Raw genomic sequence first — 10,665 nt, 5'->3', positions numbered from 1 at the left:
CTGCCGCTGCTGGATGACAGGAACGGCGGAACCGGGAACGGTGGAGTCGTGAGAGTGTTGTCGGACGTAGTGCCTGTGTGCCTCGAAGTGATAAATTGATTTCGTGCGACGAGAGACGGCACCGGCGCGCATCTATGGATATTCCTCGCGGTGAGTAGGGGCGCGACGCGCCCGTCGCCGAATTCGGCCGGCGAGCGATTAAAACGCGCGGCCACGCGGCTGAATATTGATTTTCCCATCCGCGGTTTCCCGACGCACGGAATGGGCGTGCTACTCGCCGCCGCCGCTGCCGCCGTCCGTCCGTCCGTCGCCTGTCGACGTCGTCGCCGCCGCCACCGCCACCGCCACCGCTGCCGCCGTCGTCACCGTCATCGTCGTCCGGTGGTTCCCTCGATTCTCGTTCCCGCGTATCTCGACAACTCGACATCTCGCGGGTACCTTCCTCTCGCGAAGATCTCCCGTCGAGGATCTGGAGTCACGTAAATAATCGACGAGCGGAGCTAACCTCAAAGTTAGCCTTCGCACTGCCGATACGGGACGGTCCAATGAGTGTCTCCCGAAATAGAGATGATTCAACGAACGGGACATGATGATTGACAGGTCGTTCGCCGGGGTGTGACGATTCACGGCGGTGACGACGACGGCGACTCGTGGGTGTGCATGATCGCGCGGGACACGGAGGGAGAGAGAGGGGAGAGGGGGGTACTCGTCCCCTTATCGATGTTCGCGCTCCGGTTTTCGTTTGGTTTAAACATCTCGACATGTCAAAACAATAGGCCTCCGGAAAATCAATAGGTATGCCGTGCGAGAGATTAAATAGAGAAACCCGAGGTCATCCCGCCGACGTCTTGCTGCTGCTGATATTGGAGGTGGGATGCCAGATCTCTCAATGGTATCGAGATTGTTTTCCCAGTCTGCCCACGCGACGCCAGAACCCTGGGTGTACCTCGGTTCCGCTTTTCGAATCTCTTAATGGTTATTCCGGGCGCTCGATCTCGGAGCGCGACAGATAAAAGTTCGTCGTCGACGACCTACTTTCGAGACGGCAATCGCGGTTTCGGCAATGACTAGTCCTCCTTGAAGTTCCTTGTCCATTCCTTCCTTGTCCATTTAATTTCGTCAGACATTAAATTATTGGCTATTTAATGGTGAGTCTGGTGATTAGTCGGACGTTTAGAAGACAAGTCGCGGCTTGTTGAATTTCTTTGCAATGTTGATCTTCACGATGTTTACGTTTTCTTTTATTGTTTGACAAATCTATTTAGGGTCAACACAAAATTTGACATCTACCTGTAATGCCGATCTTCACCACATTTCAAGTTTGACTATTCGTTCATTGTATAATGTTTATTTCGTTGACTCGGAAATGAGTTAAACGTTAATAAACCCGTTCGGGTTTATTAATATTATGTTCGGAAATTTTTGATGTAATAAATAATTTATTAATATTTGCGTACCGTTAACAGCACTTGACTCTTGGTTGCTTTTATATTTTTTTATCCTATTTAAGTTTGCATTTATGGCATAAAATGCGATATATAAAATTGAGGATGATTAAAATTTAAGACAGAAATCGACCAGCGGTTTCCAGAAGAATTTGCAAATATTTAATAAATACTTTTATTATATTAAAAATCTCCGAACATAATACTAATAAACTCGAACGTTTGAAGAGTCATTTGAATAGTACAACGATTAATGATGAATCATCTTGCACATAGTCCTTTAGGTTATCGTAGTAAGATTTTTTCCTACTTGTAGAGATTATCGTAATAAGAATTTTTTTTTTGCAAAATACAAACGGAAAAAACCGGAAGTCTTCACGTATGTAGTCTCGAATAAGAGAGCGAGACATCTCACTGCATTCTCGTTGATTCCGCTGGAAATCAATTGCCATTTATTTTAGATATGACGATTTTGATTTTATTATTGCGTCATTTGAATAGTTCGACAATTAGCGGTGAATCATCTTGCATATAGCCTTTTGCGGAGATTATCGCGGTAGGATGTTTTCCTACGAGATACAGGCAGAAAAAAACCGGAAGCCTTCACATAATTAGTCTCGAATAAGCGCGAGACATCTGACTGCATTCTTTCGTTGATTCCGCTGGAAACCAATTGTAATTTATTTTGAATACGACGATTTTGATTTTGTAATTGCGTATTAATTAAATTTCTTTTACTTTTCATTATTTATTTAAGACTGATGGTTTCATAATTCTATTTCGATAACAACAATTGTTGTAATCGTCGTTTTTGCGATGTAACGTCGATAACTTTTTTCGGGAAGGTGAGAATTTTTGACAATCAAATGAGTAATTATTAAAGTAAATAGGTAATTTTATTTGCATTGTACGCCCTGCTCGATATGCGACTTAATTGGAAACGGAGCTGATCAAAATGATAGCAGATCACAAACCCCAATTTACGAATTCATCACGCGTGACATACGAACACCCAATTATCCGAACACTGGTTCCCGCTGATGTGGAGCACGTTTTCGCGTCTTAATGAGGAATAAGGCTAATCAAAATTGTACCTCTCGCAACCAGAGTGGTAATCAGTCTGTGATCGCAGTGGGAGAACGGTTCCGTATGGATGTACGAAGATGGTCCACGGGAAATTAAGATGAGACATTGGGGAAGCATAAAATATGCGTGCGTATTTCAACTTTAAGATCGAATATTTAAACTTGAAACATAAATTTGAGACATAAGTAAGAAAATTTTTCGAAGTTCTATATTTATATTTCAAGTTTAAACATTCTAATGCCATTGTATTTTAAATAAAACATTTTACAGGCATGTCTAGAAAGAATAATTTTTTTTCTAATGTAAATATTTTATTTAAAATATATTAGCATTTAATGTTGTATAGATAAGAATTATTAATTATAAATTATTTATATATTATTTATACATTATACGTATGGTCTACTAATCGAAATTTTCGTAACTGTGTGGTCATCAACATACAACGAAAATTATATAAATATTCGATATATCGTAATATACTGAGAAACATTGCTCAATTTGTTGAAAGCTTTCGTGAATTGAACCTTATATTTATTTCAATAATATGTATGTCAATATCGTGTTTCGAGTTTTATAATGGAAATGCTAATGTTATTCATGAATATTTCATACGATTTCCAAATAAATATTATCAACACAAAATTGTCTTCAGGTCCATACAATTAAAATCTACAATTTTCTACGGCCTAAGGAAACGGGAAATTATTGAATAAAAAATCTATGGAACTGCACAGTTAATTTTTAATAAAAGTTTATTCAAATGCAAAACAATTACAGCTGTCCAATGCTGCTCTGACGTTGATGTCGCAAGAGAGAAATACCAAATCTGTCTCCGGATTTAAAACCATTATTTTAAATAAAAAGTTATATGTAATCATGTGTTAGAATTTTTTTATTAATTTCATAATTATTATAATCTGATAATAACTTTTTTCATATTTAAAGTATTTAAATATCAGTATCTAAACAAAACATTTGCGGACATATCTCTAGAGAACTTTTCTTACTTTGAGCTTCTAAATTTCTAATTATTTTAAATTAAGATTTACGTTTAATTTTAAAACCGTAGATATGTATGTCCAAATATATTTGTCATAGAGATATCAATGAGAATAATTTAGGTTAGAATTTAAATAATTTAAATTTCGCCTAAAAAGGAGATTAATGACTTAAGCATTATATTTCTGCACGAGATTCGAGATTGATATAAGGATATATATTTTCACGCTTAATGTATTTAAGAGTTTTTATTAGTGATACCTTGTGTATTGATTATGAGTACGTAAGCACATAAAGATATACTATAATTAGTGTTTATTAACTAGATACATGCGAACTGGATATGCGCGTGTCATTCACTTAGAAATAGTAACCAGACGAAACTACACGATCCATCGATATGCTAATACGCGAACGGCAAGTTTTCTCATCAACTCATGCAAAATTGTACGGAACTTTATGTTACATAAATTGCAAACGAAGTATTATCCCTTATGAACTTGAAGCTTTTCTTTTTTTTTTTTAATATAAAGTGGAAGTTATATTGGCCGAGACCGAAATTAGATTTCCCTCTTAAAGTGCGACTGATCTTTCATTAATAATTGCTTAAGAGCGACAGTAATAAAGAATGTCTTATATCATTTTCACAAGCGAAGAGAGAGAGAGAGAGAGAGAGAGAGAGAGAGAGAGAGAGAGAGATCTTGCCTCTTTTAATTATATTCCGGAAGCTTAGTTTGTCGAATTTTTTTTTTTCCAAATTTCAATTCGAAATTTCAATTCGAAAATTATTAATAGGCTTATTTTTAAGTTGAACTTCTCGCACGGTTTACTTTTCCCTTTTTTATTCTCCAACATGGAAAAAAAAGGAAGGATGAATCATGAAGTTCAGTTAAAAAGGATAAGTCTAATATTTCAATATAATTCAAGAAAATACCGTGTTGCTCGAAGAAAAACCACAATGAACATCGAGGCCTATAATTTTGGCGCGCCTCGTATCTGTGCGCCAGTTTAGATAATGCATGCCAAACAATCGTCTGCACGCGATGTACTCATCGTCCTTTATCAAAATAGTGATGGCATATTTCCATCACTATTTGTCGGTTTACCGTGAGCAGTGTTGTAAGAGATAGATTTTTGTAACTAACCAAATGCAGTTACGGATATCTTAAGAACAATGTAATTAAGTACAATACAGATGTACATTTCAGATGAATAATTAGATACAACAACTTCTAAAATAGATATTTCTAAAAAAATATTTTAGATATTTCTAAATAAAATTTCTTTCAAATATTTAATTTGATGGTATTTAAGATTTTGAATATATTTAAAATATAATTTTTTAAGACATTATTAATCAATGACTGTATTGACATCTTCAAGTGTTTAAGATGATCCTAAAAGAAGACTATGAGTACCGCCCATAGATATGAAAATGATTATACATAACGACATTTTTATTCGCGCACGTTATTGGAATACGTCTGGCAATGAAAATTGAGAACGGAAAATTGAAAAAAATAGCAAAAGAGCGTCGAGAGGAACTGAAGTAACACCCTTTAGAGGAATTATTTCAAAATTATATCTTTTTAAAATAATATTTTAAACGTAAATAAGTTAAGACAGAAAGAAATACTAACAACACTGCTCACTGGTAATAACTAATTATCGATACAATTATTAGATTTAACTAGTTATACATACAGATGCACAAAAAGTATTTAGAAAATATATAACCAGATATCTCTTATATCACTGGCCGTGAGAGATGACGGTCGAACGGGGGGGATGAGATGAACGCGAGATCGACGCGTATCTGTCGTCCGCGTGAATTCACGGACGACGCTCGGATTACGTGTTGCCATTTACGACAAAGGCCCGGTAAAAACGGAAGGTACAGTTCCGGTATATGAGGTCCGACATATTAATAGCCGGCGCGCGTACGTCCGGTGCGTGTGTGCCTCGGTGTGCAGGACGGCTCAAAATTAGTAGCAGCGACCCCCAGCGGGAATACGCACACGCGTGCGTGCACGCGCGCGTGTATTGGTCGTTACGGCGTGGCGTTTCCTCGAAGATCGTAATGGAGCGCGGAAAAAGACGACCGACTTATGCATGCCCGCGACGGTGACGCATAGTCGCGCGAACCTCGTGGCGTCATCGAGGCGAGAGAGAGAGAGAGAGAGAGAGAGAGAGAGAGAGAGAGGGGGAGGGGGGAAGAGATTGCGTATGTGCATGTACCCCGTGGATGCTGCGCTTGGATATTGATAGTAGTTAGTTTGAAGGCCGCACATGTGCGCGGAACGTACGATACTGAATGGTATTAGATCACAATTTATGTCATGTTGATTTAAATGAAGAAATGAGGCACAAGTCATTCCTTGTTTGACGGAAAAGCGGAAAAGGCGAAAGAAAATGGCGAATTCGCGGATTACTCGCTAATTTACGTAAGAGAAATGAATCTTGAAAACTTGATCACGGCGGCGTGACACTTATTTCTTTATTCACGCGCAGGATATGACATTCTTTTTTTCTGGACGGAAGATTGTTTTCTGGATGGAACGAAAGTCGATTATATTGGCGGTATGAAATCGAGTAAGGAATTCTTTTTGATCTCACTCCGGCGAATATCGAATATGGTTTCGCAATTTTTCGCTGATTCTCGATCGATCTGCCTTCTCTCCCGTTTGAATCCAGATGTAGCACGGATTGACGGTAGACAAAGCTGCGGCGGGCAGCTCGACTGCCTCCGCCGAGTGGAGGATTCTCTATAGGAAAGAGTATCTGCTATTTGTCCCGCGTTAGGATTGCACTCCTTCAGCACGTACACCGCTGGCAGCACCACTCGACGATGTTATTGAATTTCTGGGTTGGTATACAACGCGCCAGACGCGCGTCGCTCTAGTTTTCCTGATATAGAAAACAAAAAAAAACGTGATTGAAACGTGATTAATCAAAGGTGTTTTACCCGATATACGAATCTTTATGAAGAAAATATCCAATTCGAATCGCGTATTAAATCGCGAAACGGTCTCGTCTCGAGTCCTCGAGGTCCGTTCGTTGGATTCTTCACGTCGTAACGATCGGTCGAATCTCACGCGCCGACGTTACATCCGGCCGCGTTTAGTATCGTTATTACCTGTCCTTCGATACATCTTACTCCCATTTTTCTCCGGGCGGATCGTTCATCGAGTCGAGTGCCAGGGTCGTCCCCCTCTCCCCCTCTCCCATCCCCCTATACGTCCATCCGTCACATTTAATCCAAGACCACCCTTGTTTGCGCGGTTTTGGGTTACAACGCGTCTAATGGATTATCCTTACATTCCGCCCTAAGACACCTCCCATCCCCCCAGTGTCATCGGCTCGAATGGGCGCGCACGCGCGAAACATAAAAATAACAACGATTCCGATATTTACCGAACTTATTAGGAGATTTTACCGCGAGCGGTCGGCTCATCGGGAGGGATGAGATATCGTAGCCGGCCGGTGGTGTACAGCCATTTCGCCCTTTTACGCGTGTCAACGCATTTCCAGATGATATTCCAGACGAGACGGTCGTCACTGTCGTTGTGAAAATAATTTGATACTTTGATACATTTCGCAGCGCGACATCCGCGTGTGTTTACAGAAAAGAGCGAATTTAAATTCGCTCGAATTTAAATTCGATCTTGCGTTTGTTGAGTATTTTTGAACGAAATTAGTTTCATTGGAAACGATTAAGATACACGAAAAGAACAATTCTCCTGAAGTATTCTAAAAATTCGACCAAATTTGAAAATAGCTTTATTGAGAGAATAATTAGGACGTTTAAGTTAGGAAAATATCAAACAATTGAATTTTTGCAGTGTTATTATCATGCTTCGTATTAGAAAAACCAGCGTTGAACATTATACCTAGTTTTACTATATCCAATTTGAAAAAAAATGTTTTATTCATTATTTTCAATTTTTGAAAAGTTAAATTAAATTTAATAAAATAATTTAAATAAAAATTTAAACAAAATTTTAATAAAAATAGCTTTCAAAAATTTTCGCGAATTAACGATCGCGATTTTTTTAAATAAAATAACGCAATAACGCTGATAGCGCGCTTCCCGAATTTGAAATCCGTCATTTTTCCGGATTTGGTTCTAATGTTAAGCGTTCCGCATAATGATTTCGATAGCCCGATAGAACTTTTCAAGTTATTCTGTTATTTAATTAAACTTTCAGATATTTTAGCCAAACTATTCTTTTCTCGTGTTACTTTTAGAATGGCTCCGTTAATTAAATGTTGATGTTAAATTAATTTTGAGAATCGAAACTCTGTCGTTTAGTTGATAATAAAGAAACTACGCGAGAGCACTATTTGAAAAGATAACACTATCGCTTAATAGATTCCTTTGCGGGGACTCTTCGTCGCATTGTAATTCAGATCGCGTCACGTTTTTCGCGACAACCTTTCATTGCGGATGCGTGCCAAGTCATTACGAGCAAACGAGATCCTTCACGAATCGATGCGCGAAGCGGGACAGGACGATTCATTGAATTTATGGCCGTTATGATCTTCGCATAACCTACGTGTGCAACAACCCCATTACAGGATTATACGTTATGGCTGACACAATGCGCACTTTATTAGTTGTCTCTCGCGCTATTTTTACGACGATCGAGATATTTTATTGCGCATTATTCGCAATGGTATATTGCGCAAAATCGTCTGTCGGATAACGAGCAAGCCGAAGGGCGGACCCTCCCTTTCCCCTCCTCTTATATTTAGAAAAGAAATTTAACGTGTTCTCCATTGGATACACTTTGTTTACTCGGAGGAGTCGAAGAAAATCACGTTTCTTCAAACTTATACCACCTTTGCATTTTGAATTTACAATTTACGAAGTTTGCACGGACTGCATCGATGAAGTAATATCGCGAGTTTTGTTTTCCGTAGCGAAATCTTGATAAAAATATAATATACAATTATTTAGAAATTTCTATAAGTATTTTAGTTGAAATTAGCTAAAAATTATTGACAATTTTGTTTTTTTTTCTTTGTTTACCTTTAGATTTACATCAATTTTTACTAATCCGACTTCATCTTTTGCTACATTTTTTGATACCTTTTGATATTTATTTTTCAGCTCAACATATTTTCGTTAATTATGCTTCTGACCGAGGAATAATTTTGATCTCTACAATTTTAGTCATAAACGTAAAAAGCTTTTTTGGACGTACACTGACATTAAAAAGAGCATTATATGTTATATTTATTACGTTTGTATTTGTTATTTATAAAGTACCTGGAGTAATCTTTCGATATATATATATCGTTTCGTTATAATTTCAATCAACATATGTAACATAATATTGTAATTATTTTTTTCTAATTTGATTTTCCGCGTTTTATCACGTTTTATCTACAGTTGAAAAGGATTAAGTAGAAATCGAAATGTACCTTGTCCTCATGATCGTGTTGTCTTCCGTAAAAAAATGTGGATAAATTACTTACATTTCATTTCTTCTTATCTTTTGTTCGTTATTTGGTCATTATTTGTTCTCGAGTCTCTCTAAAATAAATTTAATCCAGTCGCGACAAGTTGAAGAATATCGCGCCAATGATAACGTTGACTTTTATGGCATGTGCGGAACATTTATCGCGTATCCCGTAGCCCTCCCGGCATTTTGCCGATATAGAATTCCGTTTCGAAATTCCACGAGCATTGGAGATTTTACCGTAGGTACGCGGCTTGCGTTATGCCGCGATGGGATTAATGGATTAGTAGCGAGACGTGCGTAACTAAGAAAGTACATTTGAGGCAAGAAGTTCCCGGCGGACGAGATTAGGAGCGATACAATAAATTCGTAACAAGCCGCAACTCAATTTCTGCTCGTCGTTCTTGTTATATCTCGTTGTCGTAATACGATACCCATTCCATCGTCTTCATCGTCGTCGTCGTCGTCGTCGTCGTAGCGTAGTAGTAGCGTGGTAATCATAATCGTGTGTTCGTAACGCATATCATAATTTAAGATGACGACTGTGTAACAAGCGCCGACTTGTTTGCATACCGTTCTTCGTGCGCGATAATTGACGCAATAATTAATTTTGAAGCATCTCTCTCTCTCTCTCTCTCTCTCTCTCTCTCTCTCTCTCTCTCTCTCTCTCTCTCCAGCCGCTACACGTTGAAGAATTTCGGAGCGGTAAAAGTTCGATCTAATGTAATAATTTATACCGAAGAAATTTCGATTTGACTAATTAGCAGTCGATTTCGGTATCCGCCTTTACATCCCGTGCAATCAACGTCGCCTAATTCCGGTATGCGGCCACAATCGAGCGGCATTATCGCCGCGGCGATTCCGCCGCTGTGAAATTATAGGGTAGAGCCTATCCTAGGTGCGGTCGGTCGCAGGCGCTACGTCACAGTTATCGATACAGGTTGTTGACTGCAGTTTTATATTTTATTTATGAACGCGAAAGTAGCCGGAAAACGAGTCATTCAGCCCCCGGGCTTGATTAGAAACTTTTTCAACGGAATTATTTGACGCGGCGTAGATTTTAAAGGGCGCTTTTTATCCCGACAAAACGCACGATACGTCTTAATGAAAGCCACGTTGTCGAGACCAAAACCGACGTATGCGATGTACGGAGCAAATTTCACAGATGAACATCGGGATAATTTATCGAGTGAGGCGACTTATTAATTAATTAAGGAATGAGGAAATATTTCGTTAATTTATCGATTAATTAAGGAATGAGGAAATATTTTATATTCTTTTTTTTTTTTTAGATTTTTTTAATGCGCTGTCCCTCTTTAAAAGAATACGATCGGTGTCAGTAAGGGATTCCTAAACACGTGTAAAAAGAATCGCACGGCGATTTATCTTTATGCGGGACCTTTTAATTAAAGACGCAACGACTAAAAGCGTTGTTCAAGGTGCTTAAGATGTCAACAACGATCCATCTTGCCTGCTTCTGCGGATACATGATAAATTCCACCCTGGGAAATACGGCCCAGATAGACGGTTTCGGGCCCACTTGACGCGTATGCCACACCCTTGAATCATCGCCGGAGATGAGTGACCTCGCCTTTCCGCGCCCCCGAACGGGTGCCAGTTCCGCTTTTGATGCGCACCTACTAAACATCCCTACCCGTGCTCGCAGT

The 10,665-nt window shown here is 38.9% G+C and overlaps 1 protein-coding gene and 1 long non-coding RNA gene across 4 annotated transcripts in view; one reads left to right on the top strand and one right to left on the bottom strand.

Annotated features, from left to right (window-relative positions):
* LOC105423523 (uncharacterized) overlaps positions 1 to 10,665 on the bottom strand; it is a 54,831-nt gene that overhangs the window by 36,289 nt on the left and 7,877 nt on the right. The gene's annotated exons all lie outside the window — the stretch shown is intronic.
* Positions 7 to 10,665, top strand: part of rhea (Talin_middle and talin-RS domain-containing protein rhea) — a 46,902-nt gene continuing 36,243 nt past the window's right edge. For 2 of the 3 annotated variants that reach the window (XM_089082076.1, XM_089082071.1), the window contains exon 1: positions 7 to 150. The gene's annotated coding sequence lies outside the window, so the exon portion shown is untranslated. Of the gene's footprint in view, positions 151 to 2,637; positions 2,658 to 10,665 lie in introns of those variants that run through there. The other variant, XM_089082073.1, reaches the window with a different exon arrangement.

This window comes from Pogonomyrmex barbatus, unplaced genomic scaffold, assembly GCF_055798465.1.
Source record: "Pogonomyrmex barbatus isolate J1 unplaced genomic scaffold, ASM5579846v1 scaffold5, whole genome shotgun sequence".
Classification (NCBI taxonomy): Eukaryota; Metazoa; Arthropoda; class Insecta; order Hymenoptera; family Formicidae; genus Pogonomyrmex; species Pogonomyrmex barbatus.
This window is presented reverse-complemented; position numbering and strand designations above follow the sequence as displayed.